The following is a 16,138-nucleotide window of genomic DNA, read 5'->3' on the forward strand; positions in this document are numbered from 1 at the left end:
CGAAAATCAGGGCAAGGTCACATCCATAAATGGAACAGAACTCCCCCTTTGAAACAACGACAGTGAAGAGTATATGTGTCTTCGCCTTACATTGAAATGAAGAATGATTTAGACTTTTAGTCATCTAATAACATGCCACTCCAACAAGTTATCCATACAATTTGTCCTATCTAATAACAAGGCGCACTCTCGCATATATGACATTTACTTAGTATTTTATATACATTGACAGCAATGTTGTTTACCTTGCATGTAGGAAATACGCACTCACTTACTATACACATGCACATAGGTATATTTACAAAATGTCCATTGATAAATCAGTAAAACAATGACACACAACATAAAGTCTACACAGAACAGTACAACAATGACAGACAAGATAAGAATGAGTCTACACATTGTCGAAAGTAAGGATGTACACAAACATATACTTATGATGTGCAAGTGTTAATTGTATATAAGAACTGTGTGGACGTCCTTTACAGTGACAGTGTTTGGGCTTAGTTTTCTTGCGAAAAAAGAGGCAAAGTGAAATTCCGGCTGAACTGAATGAAACGTGAGGAGGAGTTGATAAATACCGAGAAAAAAATATGCGAAAAATGTACTTCCCAGACGGGGAATCGAACCCCGGCCGTGGCGGTGAGAGCGCCAAATCCTAACCACTAGACCACCTGGGACCTTGCAATCTTAGGGATGGAGCAAGGTATTGCTCCAAGTAGGAACATGTTGCCACAACGTGATATTTCCTAGATGACACTTACCCATGCACGCTTCCTTCTGTCTCTCTTTCCTTACTTCCAATATAGTTTCAATCGTAAATGAATTAATTGTAGAGGAAGGCTTGGGTGCAGTTCACCCTTGGAATGAATAATAGCTGTGGCCTCCACATTGCCATGAGACACTCATGTTGCATGTGCCAAATTAAGCAAGGAACCCGCCGAGTCTACTCTTGTCCAGGGCTTAGTTTTCTTGCGAAAAAAGAGGCAAAGTGAAATTCCGGCTGAACTGAATGAAACGTGAGGAGGAGTTGATAAATACCGAGAAAAAAAATATGCGAAAAATGTACTTCCCAGACGGGGAATCGAACCCCGGCCGTGGCGGTGAGAGCGCCAAATCCTAACCACTAGACCACCTGGGACCTTGCAATCTTAGGGATGGAGCAAGGTATTGGTTCAAGTAGGAACATGTTGCCACAACGTGATATTTCCTAGATGACACTTACCCATGCACGCTTCCTTCTGTCTCTCTTTTCTTACTTCCAATATAGTTTCAATCGTAAATGAATTAATTGTAGAGGAAGGCTTGGGTGCAGTTCACCCTTGGAATGAATAATAGCTGTGGCCTCCACATTGCCATGAGACACTCATGTTGCATGTGCCAAATTAAGCAAGGAACCCGCCGAGTCTACTCTTGTCCAGGGCAGAGAAGGCATGGATTTTATTCGGAGGATTTCATTTTGTAGTATGACGCGTACAGCAATTGATGCTGAAATATTCTTCAATATTGGTGAGTCTCAAATATGCCTTTTCACTTATTTATGGGACAATCGGAGTGCCGAGATGCTTTTTTGTGTTTATAGCGAAGTGAAGTATGTGAACAGTACACCTTTTCTCCAATGGAACTAGATAGCAAAGTAGTATTTAGGTGTGTTGTTACGTATGTTGTAGAGTGAGGGCAATACACACAATGTAGAGCAATTAAGGCGTTGTGGCTGACTCCAGCCAAATTATTCCCAAATCTTAAAATGGAAAAAAGTTACTTCCCAGACGGGGAATCGAACCCCGGCCGTGGCGGTGAGAGCGCCAAATCCTAACCACTAGACCACCTGGGACACTGATGGTATATCTGGACATAAGATTGACATGTCTCTTCGAAAATCAGGGCAAGGTCACATCCATAAATGGAACAGAACTCCCCCTTTGAAACAACGACAGTGAAGAGTATATGTGTCTTCGCCTTACATTGAAATGAAGAATGATTTAGACTTTTAGTCATCTAATAACATGCCACTCCAACAAGTTATCCATACAATTTGTCCTATCTAATAACAAGGCGCACTCTCGCATATATGACATTTAGTTAGTATTTTATATACATTGACAGCAATGTTGTTTACCTTGCATGTAGGAAATACGCACTCACTTACTATACACATGCACATAGGTATATTTACAAAATGTCCATTGATAAATCAGTAAAACAATGACACACAACATAAAGTCTACACAGAACAGTACAACAATGACAGACAAGATAAGAATGAGTCTACACATTGTCGAAAGTAAGGATGTACACAAACATATACTTATGATGTGCAAGTGTTAATTGTATATAAGAACTGTGTGGACGTCCTTTACAGTGACAGTGTTTGGGCTTAGTTTTCTTGCGAAAAAAGAGGCAAAGTGAAATTCCGGCTGAACTGAATGAAACGTGAGGAGGAGTTGATAAATACCGAGAAAAAAATATGCGAAAAATGTACTTCCCAGACGGGGAATCGAACCCCGGCCGTGGCGGTGAGAGCGCCAAATCCTAACCACTAGACCACCTGGGACCTTGCAATCTTAGGGATGGAGCAAGGTATTGCTCCAAGTAGGAACATGTTGCCACAACGTGATATTTCCTAGATGACACTTACCCATGCACATTTCCTTCTGTCTCTCTTTCCTTACTTCCAATATAGTTTCAATCGTAAATGAATTAATTGTAGAGGAAGGCTTGGGTGCAGTTCACCCTTGGAATGAATAATAGCTGTGGCCTCCACATTGCCATGAGACACTCATGTTGCATGTGCCAAATTAAGCAAGGAACCCGCCGAGTCTACTCTTGTCCAGGGCTTAGTTTTCTTGCGAAAAAAGAGGCAAAGTGAAATTCCGGCTGAACTGAATGAAACGTCAGGAGGAGTTGATAAATACCGAGAAAAAAATATGCGAAAAATGTACTTCCCAGACGGGGAATCGAACCCCGGCCGTGGCGGTGAGAGCGCCAAATCCTAACCACTAGACCACCTGGGACCTTGCAATCTTAGGGATGGAGCAAGGTATTGGTTCAAGTAGGAACATGTTGCCACAACGTGATATTTCCTAGATGACACTTACCCATGCACGCTTCCTTCTGTCTCTCTTTTCTTACTTCCAATATAGTTTCAATCGTAAATGAATTAATTGTAGAGGAAGGCTTGGGTGTAGTTCACCCTTGGAATGAATAATAGCTGTGGCCTCCACATTGCCATGAGACACTCATGTTGCATGTGCCAAATTAAGCAAGGAACCCGCCGAGTCTACTCTTGTCCAGGGCAGAGAAGGCATGGATTTTATTCGGAGGATTTCATTTTGTAGTATGACGCGTACAGCAATTGATGCTGAAATATTCTTCAATATTGGTGAGTCTCAAATATGCCTTTTCACTTATTTATGGGACAATCGGAGTGCCGAGATGCTTTTTTGTGTTTATAGCGAAGTGAAGTATGTGAACAGTACACCTTTTCTCCAATGGAACTAGATAGCAAAGTAGTATTTAGGTGTGTTGTTACGTATGTTGTAGAGTGAGGGCAATACACACAATGTAGAGCAATTAAGGCGTTGTGGCTGACTCCAGCCAAATTATTCCCAAATCTTAAAATGGAAAAAAGTTACTTCCCAGACGGGGAATCGAACCCCGGCCGTGGCGGTGAGAGCGCCAAATCCTAACCACTAGACCACCTGGGACACTGATGGTATATCTGGACATAAGATTGACATGTCTCTTCGAAAATCAGGGCAAGGTCACATCCATAAATGGAACAGAACTCCCCCTTTGAAACAACGACAGTGAAGAGTATATGTGTCTTCGCCTTACATTGAAATGAAGAATGATTTAGACTTTTAGTCATCTAATAACATGCCACTCCAACAAGTTATCCATACAATTTGTCCTATCTAATAACAAGGCGCACTCTCGCATATATGACATTTAGTTAGTATTTTATATACATTGACAGCAATGTTGTTTACCTTGCATGTAGGAAATACGCACTCACTTACTATACACATGCACATAGGTATATTTACAAAATGTCCATTGATAAATCAGTAAAACAATGACACACAACATAAAGTCTACACAGAACAGTACAACAATGACAGACAAGATAAGAATGAGTCTACACATTGTCGAAAGTAAGGATGTACACAAACATATACTTATGATGTGCAAGTGTTAATTGTATATAAGAACTGTGTGGACGTCCTTTACAGTGACAGTGTTTGGGCTTAGTTTTCTTGCGAAAAAAGAGGCAAAGTGAAATTCCGGCTGAACTGAATGAAACGTGAGGAGGAGTTGATAAATACCGAGAAAAAAATATGCGAAAAATGTACTTCCCAGACGGGGAATCGAACCCCGGCCGTGGCGGTGAGAGCGCCAAATCCTAACCACTAGACCACCTGGGACCTTGCAATCTTAGGGATGGAGCAAGGTATTGCTCCAAGTAGGAACATGTTGCCACAACGTGATATTTCCTAGATGACACTTACCCATGCACGCTTCCTTCTGTCTCTCTTTCCTTACTTCCAATATAGTTTCAATCGTAAATGAATTAATTGTAGAGGAAGGCTTGGGTGCAGTTCACCCTTGGAATGAATAATAGCTGTGGCCTCCACATTGCCATGAGACACTCATGTTGCATGTGCCAAATTAAGCAAGGAACCCGCCGAGTCTACTCTTGTCCAGGGCTTAGTTTTCTTGCGAAAAAAGAGGCAAAGTGAAATTCCGGCTGAACTGAATGAAACGTGAGGAGGAGTTGATAAATACCGAGAAAAAAAATATGCGAAAAATGTACTTCCCAGACGGGGAATCGAACCCCGGCCGTGGCGGTGAGAGCGCCAAATCCTAACCACTAGACCACCTGGGACCTTGCAATCTTAGGGATGGAGCAAGGTATTGGTTCAAGTAGGAACATGTTGCCACAACGTGATATTTCCTAGATGACACTTACCCATGCACGCTTCCTTCTGTCTCTCTTTTCTTACTTCCAATATAGTTTCAATCGTAAATGAATTAATTGTAGAGGAAGGCTTGGGTGCAGTTCACCCTTGGAATGAATAATAGCTGTGGCCTCCACATTGCCATGAGACACTCATGTTGCATGTGCCAAATTAAGCAAGGAACCCGCCGAGTCTACTCTTGTCCAGGGCAGAGAAGGCATGGATTTTATTCGGAGGATTTCATTTTGTAGTATGACGCGTACAGCAATTGATGCTGAAATATTCTTCAATATTGGTGAGTCTCAAATATGCCTTTTCACTTATTTATGGGACAATCGGAGTGCCGAGATGCTTTTTTGTGTTTATAGCGAAGTGAAGTATGTGAACAGTACACCTTTTCTCCAATGGAACTAGATAGCAAAGTAGTATTTAGGTGTGTTGTTACGTATGTTGTAGAGTGAGGGCAATACACACAATGTAGAGCAATTAAGGCGTTGTGGCTGACTCCAGCCAAATTATTCCCAAATCTTAAAATGGAAAAAAGTTACTTCCCAGACGGGGAATCGAACCCCGGCCGTGGCGGTGAGAGCGCCAAATCCTAACCACTAGACCACCTGGGACACTGATGGTATATCTGGACATAAGATTGACATGTCTCTTCGAAAATCAGGGCAAGGTCACATCCATAAATGGAACAGAACTCCCCCTTTGAAACAACGACAGTGAAGAGTATATGTGTCTTCGCCTTACATTGAAATGAAGAATGATTTAGACTTTTAGTCATCTAATAACATGCCACTCCAACAAGTTATCCATACAATTTGTCCTATCTAATAACAAGGCGCACTCTCGCATATATGACATTTAGTTAGTATTTTATATACATTGACAGCAATGTTGTTTACCTTGCATGTAGGAAATACGCACTCACTTACTATACACATGCACATAGGTATATTTACAAAATGTCCATTGATAAATCAGTAAAACAATGACACACAACATAAAGTCTACACAGAACAGTACAACAATGACAGACAAGATAAGAATGAGTCTACACATTGTCGAAAGTAAGGATGTACACAAACATATACTTATGATGTGCAAGTGTTAATTGTATATAAGAACTGTGTGGACGTCCTTTACAGTGACAGTGTTTGGGCTTAGTTTTCTTGCGAAAAAAGAGGCAAAGTGAAATTCCGGCTGAACTGAATGAAACGTGAGGAGGAGTTGATAAATACCGAGAAAAAAATATGCGAAAAATGTACTTCCCAGACGGGGAATCGAACCCCGGCCGTGGCGGTGAGAGCGCCAAATCCTAACCACTAGACCACCTGGGACCTTGCAATCTTAGGGATGGAGCAAGGTATTGCTCCAAGTAGGAACATGTTGCCACAACGTGATATTTCCTAGATGACACTTACCCATGCACACTTCCTTCTGTCTCTCTTTCCTTACTTCCAATATAGTTTCAATCGTAAATGAATTAATTGTAGAGGAAGGCTTGGGTGCAGTTCACCCTTGGAATGAATAATAGCTGTGGCCTCCACATTGCCATGAGACACTCATGTTGCATGTGCCAAATTAAGCAAGGAACCCGCCGAGTCTACTCTTGTCCAGGGCTTAGTTTTCTTGCGAAAAAAGAGGCAAAGTGAAATTCCGGCTGAACTGAATGAAACGTCAGGAGGAGTTGATAAATACCGAGAAAAAAATATGCGAAAAATGTACTTCCCAGACGGGGAATCGAACCCCGGCCGTGGCGGTGAGAGCGCCAAATCCTAACCACTAGACCACCTGGGACCTTGCAATCTTAGGGATGGAGCAAGGTATTGGTTCAAGTAGGAACATGTTGCCACAACGTGATATTTCCTAGATGACACTTACCCATGCACGCTTCCTTCTGTCTCTCTTTTCTTACTTCCAATATAGTTTCAATCGTAAATGAATTAATTGTAGAGGAAGGCTTGGGTGTAGTTCACCCTTGGAATGAATAATAGCTGTGGCCTCCACATTGCCATGAGACACTCATGTTGCATGTGCCAAATTAAGCAAGGAACCCGCCGAGTCTACTCTTGTCCAGGGCAGAGAAGGCATGGATTTTATTCGGAGGATTTCATTTTGTAGTATGACGCGTACAGCAATTGATGCTGAAATATTCTTCAATATTGGTGAGTCTCAAATATGCCTTTTCACTTATTTATGGGACAATCGGAGTGCCGAGATGCTTTTTTGTGTTTATAGCGAAGTGAAGTATGTGAACAGTACACCTTTTCTCCAATGGAACTAGATAGCAAAGTAGTATTTAGGTGTGTTGTTACGTATGTTGTAGAGTGAGGGCAATACACACAATGTAGAGCAATTAAGGCGTTGTGGCTGACTCCAGCCAAATTATTCCCAAATCTTAAAATGGAAAAAAGTTACTTCCCAGACGGGGAATCGAACCCCGGCCGTGGCGGTGAGAGCGCCAAATCCTAACCACTAGACCACCTGGGACACTGATGGTATATCTGGACATAAGATTGACATGTCTCTTCGAAAATCAGGGCAAGGTCACATCCATAAATGGAACAGAACTCCCCCTTTGAAACAACGACAGTGAAGAGTATATGTGTCTTCGCCTTACATTGAAATGAAGAATGATTTAGACTTTTAGTCATCTAATAACATGCCACTCCAACAAGTTATCCATACAATTTGTCCTATCTAATAACAAGGCGCACTCTCGCATATATGACATTTACTTAGTATTTTATATACATTGACAGCAATGTTGTTTACCTTGCATGTAGGAAATACGCACTCACTTACTATACACATGCACATAGGTATATTTACAAAATGTCCATTGATAAATCAGTAAAACAATGACACACAACATAAAGTCTACACAGAACAGTACAACAATGACAGACAAGATAAGAATGAGTCTACACATTGTCGAAAGTAAGGATGTACACAAACATATACTTATGATGTGCAAGTGTTAATTGTATATAAGAACTGTGTGGACGTCCTTTACAGTGACAGTGTTTGGGCTTAGTTTTCTTGCGAAAAAAGAGGCAAAGTGAAATTCCGGCTGAACTGAATGAAACGTCAGGAGGAGTTGATAAATACCGAGAAAAAAATATGCGAAAAATGTACTTCCCAGACGGGGAATCGAACCCCGGCCGTGGCGGTGAGAGCGCCAAATCCTAACCACTAGACCACCTGGGACCTTGCAATCTTAGGGATGGAGCAAGGTATTGCTCCAAGTAGGAACATGTTGCCACAACGTGATATTTCCTAGATGACACTTACCCATGCACGCTTCCTTCTGTCTCTCTTTTCTTACTTCCAATATAGTTTCAATCGTAAATGAATTAATTGTAGAGGAAGGCTTGGGTGCAGTTCACCCTTGGAATGAATAATAGCTGTGGCTTCCACATTGCCATGAGACACTCATGTTGCATGTGCCAAATTAAGCAAGGAACCCGCCGAGTCTACTCTTGTCCAGGGCTTAGTTTTCTTGCGAAAAAAGAGGCAAAGTGAAATTCCGGCTGAACTGAATGAAACGTGAGGAGGAGTTGATAAATACCGAGAAAAAAATATGCGAAAAATGTACTTCCCAGACGGGGAATCGAACCCCGGCCGTGGCGGTGAGAGCGCCAAATCCTAACCACTAGACCACCTGGGACCTTGCAATCTTAGGGATGGAGCAAGGTATTGGTTCAAGTAGGAACATGTTGCCACAACGTGATATTTCCTAGATGACACTTACCCATGCACGCTTCCTTCTGTCTCTCTTTTCTTACTTCCAATATAGTTTCAATCGTAAATGAATTAATTGTAGAGGAAGGCTTGGGTGCAGTTCACCCTTGGAATGAATAATAGCTGTGGCCTCCACATTGCCATGAGACACTCATGTTGCATGTGCCAAATTAAGCAAGGAACCCGCCGAGTCTACTCTTGTCCAGGGCAGAGAAGGCATGGATTTTATTCGGAGGATTTCATTTTGTAGTATGACGCGTACAGCAATTGATGCTGAAATATTCTTCAATATTGGTGAGTCTCAAATATGCCTTTTCACTTATTTATGGGACAATCGGAGTGCCGAGATGCTTTTTTGTGTTTATAGCGAAGTGAAGTATGTGAACAGTACACCTTTTCTCCAATGGAACTAGATAGCAAAGTAGTATTTAGGTGTGTTGTTACGTATGTTGTAGAGTGAGGGCAATACACACAATGTAGAGCAATTAAGGCGTTGTGGCTGACTCCAGCCAAATTATTCCCAAATCTTAAAATGGAAAAAAGTTACTTCCCAGACGGGGAATCGAACCCCGGCCGTGGCGGTGAGAGCGCCAAATCCTAACCACTAGACCACCTGGGACACTGATGGTATATCTGGACATAAGATTGACATGTCTCTTCGAAAATCAGGGCAAGGTCACATCCATAAATGGAACAGAACTCCCCCTTTGAAACAACGACAGTGAAGAGTATATGTGTCTTCGCCTTACATTGAAATGAAGAATGATTTAGACTTTTAGTCATCTAATAACATGCCACTCCAACAAGTTATCCATACAATTTGTCCTATCTAATAACAAGGCGCACTCTCGCATATATGACATTTAGTTAGTATTTTATATACATTGACAGCAATGTTGTTTACCTTGCATGTAGGAAATACGCACTCACTTACTATACACATGCACATAGGTATATTTACAAAATGTCCATTGATAAATCAGTAAAACAATGACACACAACATAAAGTCTACACAGAACAGTACAACAATGACAGACAAGATAAGAATGAGTCTACACATTGTCGAAAGTAAGGATGTACACAAACATATACTTATGATGTGCAAGTGTTAATTGTATATAAGAACTGTGTGGACGTCCTTTACAGTGACAGTGTTTGGGCTTAGTTTTCTTGCGAAAAAAGAGGCAAAGTGAAATTCCGGCTGAACTGAATGAAACGTCAGGAGGAGTTGATAAATACCGAGAAAAAAATATGCGAAAAATGTACTTCCCAGACGGGGAATCGAACCCCGGCCGTGGCGGTGAGAGCGCCAAATCCTAACCACTAGACCACCTGGGACCTTGCAATCTTAGGGATGGAGCAAGGTATTGCTCCAAGTAGGAACATGTTGCCACAACGTGATATTTCCTAGATGACACTTACCCATGCACGCTTCCTTCTGTCTCTCTTTTCTTACTTCCAATATAGTTTCAATCGTAAATGAATTAATTGTAGAGGAAGGCTTGGGTGCAGTTCACCCTTGGAATGAATAATAGCTGTGGCTTCCACATTGCCATGAGACACTCATGTTGCATGTGCCAAATTAAGCAAGGAACCCGCCGAGTCTACTCTTGTCCAGGGCTTAGTTTTCTTGCGAAAAAAGAGGCAAAGTGAAATTCCGGCTGAACTGAATGAAACGTGAGGAGGAGTTGATAAATACCGAGAAAAAAATATGCGAAAAATGTACTTCCCAGACGGGGAATCGAACCCCGGCCGTGGCGGTGAGAGCGCCAAATCCTAACCACTAGACCACCTGGGACCTTGCAATCTTAGGGATGGAGCAAGGTATTGGTTCAAGTAGGAACATGTTGCCACAACGTGATATTTCCTAGATGACACTTACCCATGCACGCTTCCTTCTGTCTCTCTTTTCTTACTTCCAATATAGTTTCAATCGTAAATGAATTAATTGTAGAGGAAGGCTTGGGTGCAGTTCACCCTTGGAATGAATAATAGCTGTGGCCTCCACATTGCCATGAGACACTCATGTTGCATGTGCCAAATTAAGCAAGGAACCCGCCGAGTCTACTCTTGTCCAGGGCAGAGAAGGCATGGATTTTATTCGGAGGATTTCATTTTGTAGTATGACGCGTACAGCAATTGATGCTGAAATATTCTTCAATATTGGTGAGTCTCAAATATGCCTTTTCACTTATTTATGGGACAATCGGAGTGCCGAGATGCTTTTTTGTGTTTATAGCGAAGTGAAGTATGTGAACAGTACACCTTTTCTCCAATGGAACTAGATAGCAAAGTAGTATTTAGGTGTGTTGTTACGTATGTTGTAGAGTGAGGGCAATACACACAATGTAGAGCAATTAAGGCGTTGTGGCTGACTCCAGCCAAATTATTCCCAAATCTTAAAATGGAAAAAAGTTACTTCCCAGACGGGGAATCGAACCCCGGCCGTGGCGGTGAGAGCGCCAAATCCTAACCACTAGACCACCTGGGACACTGATGGTATATCTGGACATAAGATTGACATGTCTCTTCGAAAATCAGGGCAAGGTCACATCCATAAATGGAACAGAACTCCCCCTTTGAAACAACGACAGTGAAGAGTATATGTGTCTTCGCCTTACATTGAAATGAAGAATGATTTAGACTTTTAGTCATCTAATAACATGCCACTCCAACAAGTTATCCATACAATTTGTCCTATCTAATAACAAGGCGCACTCTCGCATATATGACATTTACTTAGTATTTTATATACATTGACAGCAATGTTGTTTACCTTGCATGTAGGAAATACGCACTCACTTACTATACACATGCACATAGGTATATTTACAAAATGTCCATTGATAAATCAGTAAAACAATGACACACAACATAAAGTCTACACAGAACAGTACAACAATGACAGACAAGATAAGAATGAGTCTACACATTGTCGAAAGTAAGGATGTACACAAACATATACTTATGATGTGCAAGTGTTAATTGTATATAAGAACTGTGTGGACGTCCTTTACAGTGACAGTGTTTGGGCTTAGTTTTCTTGCGAAAAAAGAGGCAAAGTGAAATTCCGGCTGAACTGAATGAAACGTGAGGAGGAGTTGATAAATACCGAGAAAAAAATATGCGAAAAATGTACTTCCCAGACGGGGAATCGAACCCCGGCCGTGGCGGTGAGAGCGCCAAATCCTAACCACTAGACCACCTGGGACCTTGCAATCTTAGGGATGGAGCAAGGTATTGCTCCAAGTAGGAACATGTTGCCACAACGTGATATTTCCTAGATGACACTTACCCATGCACGCTTCCTTCTGTCTCTCTTTTCTTACTTCCAATATAGTTTCAATCGTAAATGAATTAATTGTAGAGGAAGGCTTGGGTGCAGTTCACCCTTGGAATGAATAATAGCTGTGGCTTCCACATTGCCATGAGACACTCATGTTGCATGTGCCAAATTAAGCAAGGAACCCGCCGAGTCTACTCTTGTCCAGGGCTTAGTTTTCTTGCGAAAAAAGAGGCAAAGTGAAATTCCGGCTGAACTGAATGAAACGTGAGGAGGAGTTGATAAATACCGAGAAAAAAATATGCGAAAAATGTACTTCCCAGACGGGGAATCGAACCCCGGCCGTGGCGGTGAGAGCGCCAAATCCTAACCACTAGACCACCTGGGACCTTGCAATCTTAGGGATGGAGCAAGGTATTGCTTCAAGTAGGAACATGTTGCCACAACGTGATATTTCCTAGATGACACTTACCCATGCACGCTTCCTTCTGTCTCTCTTTTCTTACTTCCAATATAGTTTCAATCGTAAATGAATTAATTGTAGAGGAAGGCTTGGGTGCAGTTCACCCTTGGAATGAATAATAGCTGTGGCCTCCACATTGCCATGAGACACTCATGTTGCATGTGCCAAATTAAGCAAGGAACCCGCCGAGTCTACTCTTGTCCAGGGCAGAGAAGGCATGGATTTTATTCGGAGGATTTCATTTTGTAGTATGACGCGTACAGCAATTGATGCTGAAATATTCTTCAATATTGGTGAGTCTCAAATATGCCTTTTCACTTATTTATGGGACAATCGGAGTGCCGAGATGCTTTTTTGTGTTTATAGCGAAGTGAAGTATGTGAACAGTACACCTTTTCTCCAATGGAACTAGATAGCAAAGTAGTATTTAGGTGTGTTGTTACGTATGTTGTAGAGTGAGGGCAATACACACAATGTAGAGCAATTAAGGCGTTGTGGCTGACTCCAGCCAAATTATTCCCAAATCTTAAAATGGAAAAAAGTTACTTCCCAGACGGGGAATCGAACCCCGGCCGTGGCGGTGAGAGCGCCAAATCCTAACCACTAGACCACCTGGGACACTGATGGTATATCTGGACATAAGATTGACATGTCTCTTCGAAAATCAGGGCAAGGTCACATCCATAAATGGAACAGAACTCCCCCTTTGAAACAACGACAGTGAAGAGTATATGTGTCTTCGCCTTACATTGAAATGAAGAATGATTTAGACTTTTAGTCATCTAATAACATGCCACTCCAACAAGTTATCCATACAATTTGTCCTATCTAATAACAAGGCGCACTCTCGCATATATGACATTTACTTAGTATTTTATATACATTGACAGCAATGTTGTTTACCTTGCATGTAGGAAATACGCACTCACTTACTATACACATGCACATAGGTATATTTACAAAATGTCCATTGATAAATCAGTAAAACAATGACACACAACATAAAGTCTACACAGAACAGTACAACAATGACAGACAAGATAAGAATGAGTCTACACATTGTCGAAAGTAAGGATGTACACAAACATATACTTATGATGTGCAAGTGTTAATTGTATATAAGAACTGTGTGGACGTCCTTTACAGTGACAGTGTTTGGGCTTAGTTTTCTTGCGAAAAAAGAGGCAAAGTGAAATTCCGGCTGAACTGAATGAAACGTGAGGAGGAGTTGATAAATACCGAGAAAAAAATATGCGAAAAATGTACTTCCCAGACGGGGAATCGAACCCCGGCCGTGGCGGTGAGAGCGCCAAATCCTAACCACTAGACCACCTGGGACCTTGCAATCTTAGGGATGGAGCAAGGTATTGCTCCAAGTAGGAACATGTTGCCACAACGTGATATTTCCTAGATGACACTTACCCATGCACGCTTCCTTCTGTCTCTCTTTTCTTACTTCCAATATAGTTTCAATCGTAAATGAATTAACTGTAGAGGAAGGCTTGGGTGCAGTTCACCCTTGGAATGAATAATAGCTGTGGCTTCCACATTGCCATGAGACACTCATGTTGCATGTGCCAAATTAAGCAAGGAACCCGCCGAGTCTACTCTTGTCCAGGGCTTAGTTTTCTTGCGAAAAAAGAGGCAAAGTGAAATTCCGGCTGAACTGAATGAAACGTGAGGAGGAGTTGATAAATACCGAGAAAAAAATATGCGAAAAATGTACTTCCCAGACGGGGAATCGAACCCCGGCCGTGGCGGTGAGAGCGCCAAATCCTAACCACTAGACCACCTGGGACCTTGCAATCTTAGGGATGGAGCAAGGTATTGGTTCAAGTAGGAACATGTTGCCACAACGTGATATTTCCTAGATGACACTTACCCATGCACGCTTCCTTCTGTCTCTCTTTTCTTACTTCCAATATAGTTTCAATCGTAAATGAATTAATTGTAGAGGAAGGCTTGGGTGCAGTTCACCCTTGGAATGAATAATAGCTGTGGCCTCCACATTGCCATGAGACACTCATGTTGCATGTGCCAAATTAAGCAAGGAACCCGCCGAGTCTACTCTTGTCCAGGGCAGAGAAGGCATGGATTTTATTCGGAGGATTTCATTTTGTAGTATGACGCGTACAGCAATTGATGCTGAAATATTCTTCAATATTGGTGAGTCTCAAATATGCCTTTTCACTTATTTATGGGACAATCGGAGTGCCGAGATGCTTTTTTGTGTTTATAGCGAAGTGAAGTATGTGAACAGTACACCTTTTCTCCAATGGAACTAGATAGCAAAGTAGTATTTAGGTGTGTTGTTACGTATGTTGTAGAGTGAGGGCAATACACACAATGTAGAGCAATTAAGGCGTTGTGGCTGACTCCAGCCAAATTATTCCCAAATCTTAAAATGGAAAAAAGTTACTTCCCAGACGGGGAATCGAACCCCGGCCGTGGCGGTGAGAGCGCCAAATCCTAACCACTAGACCACCTGGGACACTGATGGTATATCTGGACATAAGATTGACATGTCTCTTCGAAAATCAGGGCAAGGTCACATCCATAAATGGAACAGAACTCCCCCTTTGAAACAACGACAGTGAAGAGTATATGTGTCTTCGCCTTACATTGAAATGAAGAATGATTTAGACTTTTAGTCATCTAATAACATGCCACTCCAACAAGTTATCCATACAATTTGTCCTATCTAATAACAAGGCGCACTCTCGCATATATGACATTTACTTAGTATTTTATATACATTGACAGCAATGTTGTTTACCTTGCATGTAGGAAATACGCACTCACTTACTATACACATGCACATAGGTATATTTACAAAATGTCCATTGATAAATCAGTAAAACAATGACACACAACATAAAGTCTACACAGAACAGTACAACAATGACAGACAAGATAAGAATGAGTCTACACATTGTCGAAAGTAAGGATGTACACAAACATATACTTATGATGTGCAAGTGTTAATTGTATATAAGAACTGTGTGGACGTCCTTTACAGTGACAGTGTTTGGGCTTAGTTTTCTTGCGAAAAAAGAGGCAAAGTGAAATTCCGGCTGAACTGAATGAAACGTGAGGAGGAGTTGATAAATACCGAGAAAAAAATATGCGAAAAATGTACTTCCCAAACGGGGAATCGAACCCCGGCCGTGGCGGTGAGAGCGCCAAATCCTAACCACTAGACCACCTGGGACCTTGCAATCTTAGGGATGGAGCAAGGTATTGCTCCAAGTAGGAACATGTTGCCACAACGTGATATTTCCTAGATGACACTTACCCATGCACGCTTCCTTCTGTCTCTCTTTCCTTACTTCCAATATAGTTTCAATCGTAAATGAATTAATTGTAGAGGAAGGCTTGGGTGCAGTTCACCCTTGGAATGAATAATAGCTGTGGCCTCCACATTGCCATGAGACACTCATGTTGCATGTGCCAAATTAAGCAAGGAACCCGCCGAGTCTACTCTTGTCCAGGGCTTAGTTTTCTTGCGAAAAAAGAGGCAAAGTGAAATTCCGGCTGAACTGAATGAAACGTGAGGAGGAGTTGATAAATACCGAGAAAAAAATATGCGAAAAATGTACTTCCCAGACGGGGAATCGAACCCCGGCCGTGGCGGTGAGAGCGCCAAATCCTAACCACTAGACCACCTGGGACCTTGCAATCTT

At 41.8% G+C, this 16,138-nt stretch overlaps 26 non-coding genes across 26 annotated transcripts; all 26 read right to left on the reverse strand.

The window, feature by feature from the left end:
- Positions 1 to 608: 608 nt before the first annotated feature.
- On the reverse strand, positions 609 to 680 carry Trnae-cuc (transfer RNA glutamic acid (anticodon CUC)). Its single transcript has one exon. It is a non-coding gene; the product is annotated as a tRNA-Glu (tRNA).
- Positions 681 to 1,069: 389 nt separating this feature from the next.
- Trnae-cuc (transfer RNA glutamic acid (anticodon CUC)) lies at positions 1,070 to 1,141 on the reverse strand. Its single transcript has one exon. It is a non-coding gene; the product is annotated as a tRNA-Glu (tRNA).
- Positions 1,142 to 1,762: 621 nt separating this feature from the next.
- Trnae-cuc (transfer RNA glutamic acid (anticodon CUC)) lies at positions 1,763 to 1,834 on the reverse strand. The gene has a single exon. It is a non-coding gene; the product is annotated as a tRNA-Glu (tRNA).
- Positions 1,835 to 2,482: 648 nt separating this feature from the next.
- Positions 2,483 to 2,554, reverse strand: Trnae-cuc (transfer RNA glutamic acid (anticodon CUC)). The gene has a single exon. It is a non-coding gene; the product is annotated as a tRNA-Glu (tRNA).
- A 388-nt stretch (positions 2,555 to 2,942) lies between these two features.
- Positions 2,943 to 3,014, reverse strand: Trnae-cuc (transfer RNA glutamic acid (anticodon CUC)). Its single transcript has one exon. It is a non-coding gene; the product is annotated as a tRNA-Glu (tRNA).
- Positions 3,015 to 3,635: 621 nt separating this feature from the next.
- Trnae-cuc (transfer RNA glutamic acid (anticodon CUC)) lies at positions 3,636 to 3,707 on the reverse strand. Its single transcript has one exon. It is a non-coding gene; the product is annotated as a tRNA-Glu (tRNA).
- Positions 3,708 to 4,355: 648 nt separating this feature from the next.
- On the reverse strand, positions 4,356 to 4,427 carry Trnae-cuc (transfer RNA glutamic acid (anticodon CUC)). Its single transcript has one exon. It is a non-coding gene; the product is annotated as a tRNA-Glu (tRNA).
- Positions 4,428 to 4,816: 389 nt separating this feature from the next.
- On the reverse strand, positions 4,817 to 4,888 carry Trnae-cuc (transfer RNA glutamic acid (anticodon CUC)). The gene has a single exon. It is a non-coding gene; the product is annotated as a tRNA-Glu (tRNA).
- A 621-nt stretch (positions 4,889 to 5,509) lies between these two features.
- On the reverse strand, positions 5,510 to 5,581 carry Trnae-cuc (transfer RNA glutamic acid (anticodon CUC)). The gene has a single exon. It is a non-coding gene; the product is annotated as a tRNA-Glu (tRNA).
- Positions 5,582 to 6,229: 648 nt separating this feature from the next.
- Positions 6,230 to 6,301, reverse strand: Trnae-cuc (transfer RNA glutamic acid (anticodon CUC)). Its single transcript has one exon. It is a non-coding gene; the product is annotated as a tRNA-Glu (tRNA).
- A 388-nt stretch (positions 6,302 to 6,689) lies between these two features.
- On the reverse strand, positions 6,690 to 6,761 carry Trnae-cuc (transfer RNA glutamic acid (anticodon CUC)). The gene has a single exon. It is a non-coding gene; the product is annotated as a tRNA-Glu (tRNA).
- A 621-nt stretch (positions 6,762 to 7,382) lies between these two features.
- Trnae-cuc (transfer RNA glutamic acid (anticodon CUC)) lies at positions 7,383 to 7,454 on the reverse strand. The gene has a single exon. It is a non-coding gene; the product is annotated as a tRNA-Glu (tRNA).
- A 648-nt stretch (positions 7,455 to 8,102) lies between these two features.
- Positions 8,103 to 8,174, reverse strand: Trnae-cuc (transfer RNA glutamic acid (anticodon CUC)). The gene has a single exon. It is a non-coding gene; the product is annotated as a tRNA-Glu (tRNA).
- A 388-nt stretch (positions 8,175 to 8,562) lies between these two features.
- Trnae-cuc (transfer RNA glutamic acid (anticodon CUC)) lies at positions 8,563 to 8,634 on the reverse strand. The gene has a single exon. It is a non-coding gene; the product is annotated as a tRNA-Glu (tRNA).
- A 621-nt stretch (positions 8,635 to 9,255) lies between these two features.
- Trnae-cuc (transfer RNA glutamic acid (anticodon CUC)) lies at positions 9,256 to 9,327 on the reverse strand. The gene has a single exon. It is a non-coding gene; the product is annotated as a tRNA-Glu (tRNA).
- Positions 9,328 to 9,975: 648 nt separating this feature from the next.
- Positions 9,976 to 10,047, reverse strand: Trnae-cuc (transfer RNA glutamic acid (anticodon CUC)). The gene has a single exon. It is a non-coding gene; the product is annotated as a tRNA-Glu (tRNA).
- A 388-nt stretch (positions 10,048 to 10,435) lies between these two features.
- On the reverse strand, positions 10,436 to 10,507 carry Trnae-cuc (transfer RNA glutamic acid (anticodon CUC)). The gene has a single exon. It is a non-coding gene; the product is annotated as a tRNA-Glu (tRNA).
- Positions 10,508 to 11,128: 621 nt separating this feature from the next.
- Trnae-cuc (transfer RNA glutamic acid (anticodon CUC)) lies at positions 11,129 to 11,200 on the reverse strand. Its single transcript has one exon. It is a non-coding gene; the product is annotated as a tRNA-Glu (tRNA).
- Positions 11,201 to 11,848: 648 nt separating this feature from the next.
- Positions 11,849 to 11,920, reverse strand: Trnae-cuc (transfer RNA glutamic acid (anticodon CUC)). The gene has a single exon. It is a non-coding gene; the product is annotated as a tRNA-Glu (tRNA).
- Positions 11,921 to 12,308: 388 nt separating this feature from the next.
- Positions 12,309 to 12,380, reverse strand: Trnae-cuc (transfer RNA glutamic acid (anticodon CUC)). The gene has a single exon. It is a non-coding gene; the product is annotated as a tRNA-Glu (tRNA).
- A 621-nt stretch (positions 12,381 to 13,001) lies between these two features.
- Trnae-cuc (transfer RNA glutamic acid (anticodon CUC)) lies at positions 13,002 to 13,073 on the reverse strand. The gene has a single exon. It is a non-coding gene; the product is annotated as a tRNA-Glu (tRNA).
- A 648-nt stretch (positions 13,074 to 13,721) lies between these two features.
- Trnae-cuc (transfer RNA glutamic acid (anticodon CUC)) lies at positions 13,722 to 13,793 on the reverse strand. The gene has a single exon. It is a non-coding gene; the product is annotated as a tRNA-Glu (tRNA).
- Positions 13,794 to 14,181: 388 nt separating this feature from the next.
- Positions 14,182 to 14,253, reverse strand: Trnae-cuc (transfer RNA glutamic acid (anticodon CUC)). Its single transcript has one exon. It is a non-coding gene; the product is annotated as a tRNA-Glu (tRNA).
- A 621-nt stretch (positions 14,254 to 14,874) lies between these two features.
- Trnae-cuc (transfer RNA glutamic acid (anticodon CUC)) lies at positions 14,875 to 14,946 on the reverse strand. The gene has a single exon. It is a non-coding gene; the product is annotated as a tRNA-Glu (tRNA).
- A 648-nt stretch (positions 14,947 to 15,594) lies between these two features.
- On the reverse strand, positions 15,595 to 15,666 carry Trnae-cuc (transfer RNA glutamic acid (anticodon CUC)). Its single transcript has one exon. It is a non-coding gene; the product is annotated as a tRNA-Glu (tRNA).
- Positions 15,667 to 16,054: 388 nt separating this feature from the next.
- Trnae-cuc (transfer RNA glutamic acid (anticodon CUC)) lies at positions 16,055 to 16,126 on the reverse strand. Its single transcript has one exon. It is a non-coding gene; the product is annotated as a tRNA-Glu (tRNA).
- Between the last annotated feature and the right edge of the window lie 12 nt (positions 16,127 to 16,138).

The sequence above is a fragment of the Haliotis asinina genome, chromosome 14 (assembly GCF_037392515.1).
Source record: "Haliotis asinina isolate JCU_RB_2024 chromosome 14, JCU_Hal_asi_v2, whole genome shotgun sequence".
NCBI lineage: Eukaryota > Metazoa > Mollusca > Gastropoda > Lepetellida > Haliotidae > Haliotis > Haliotis asinina.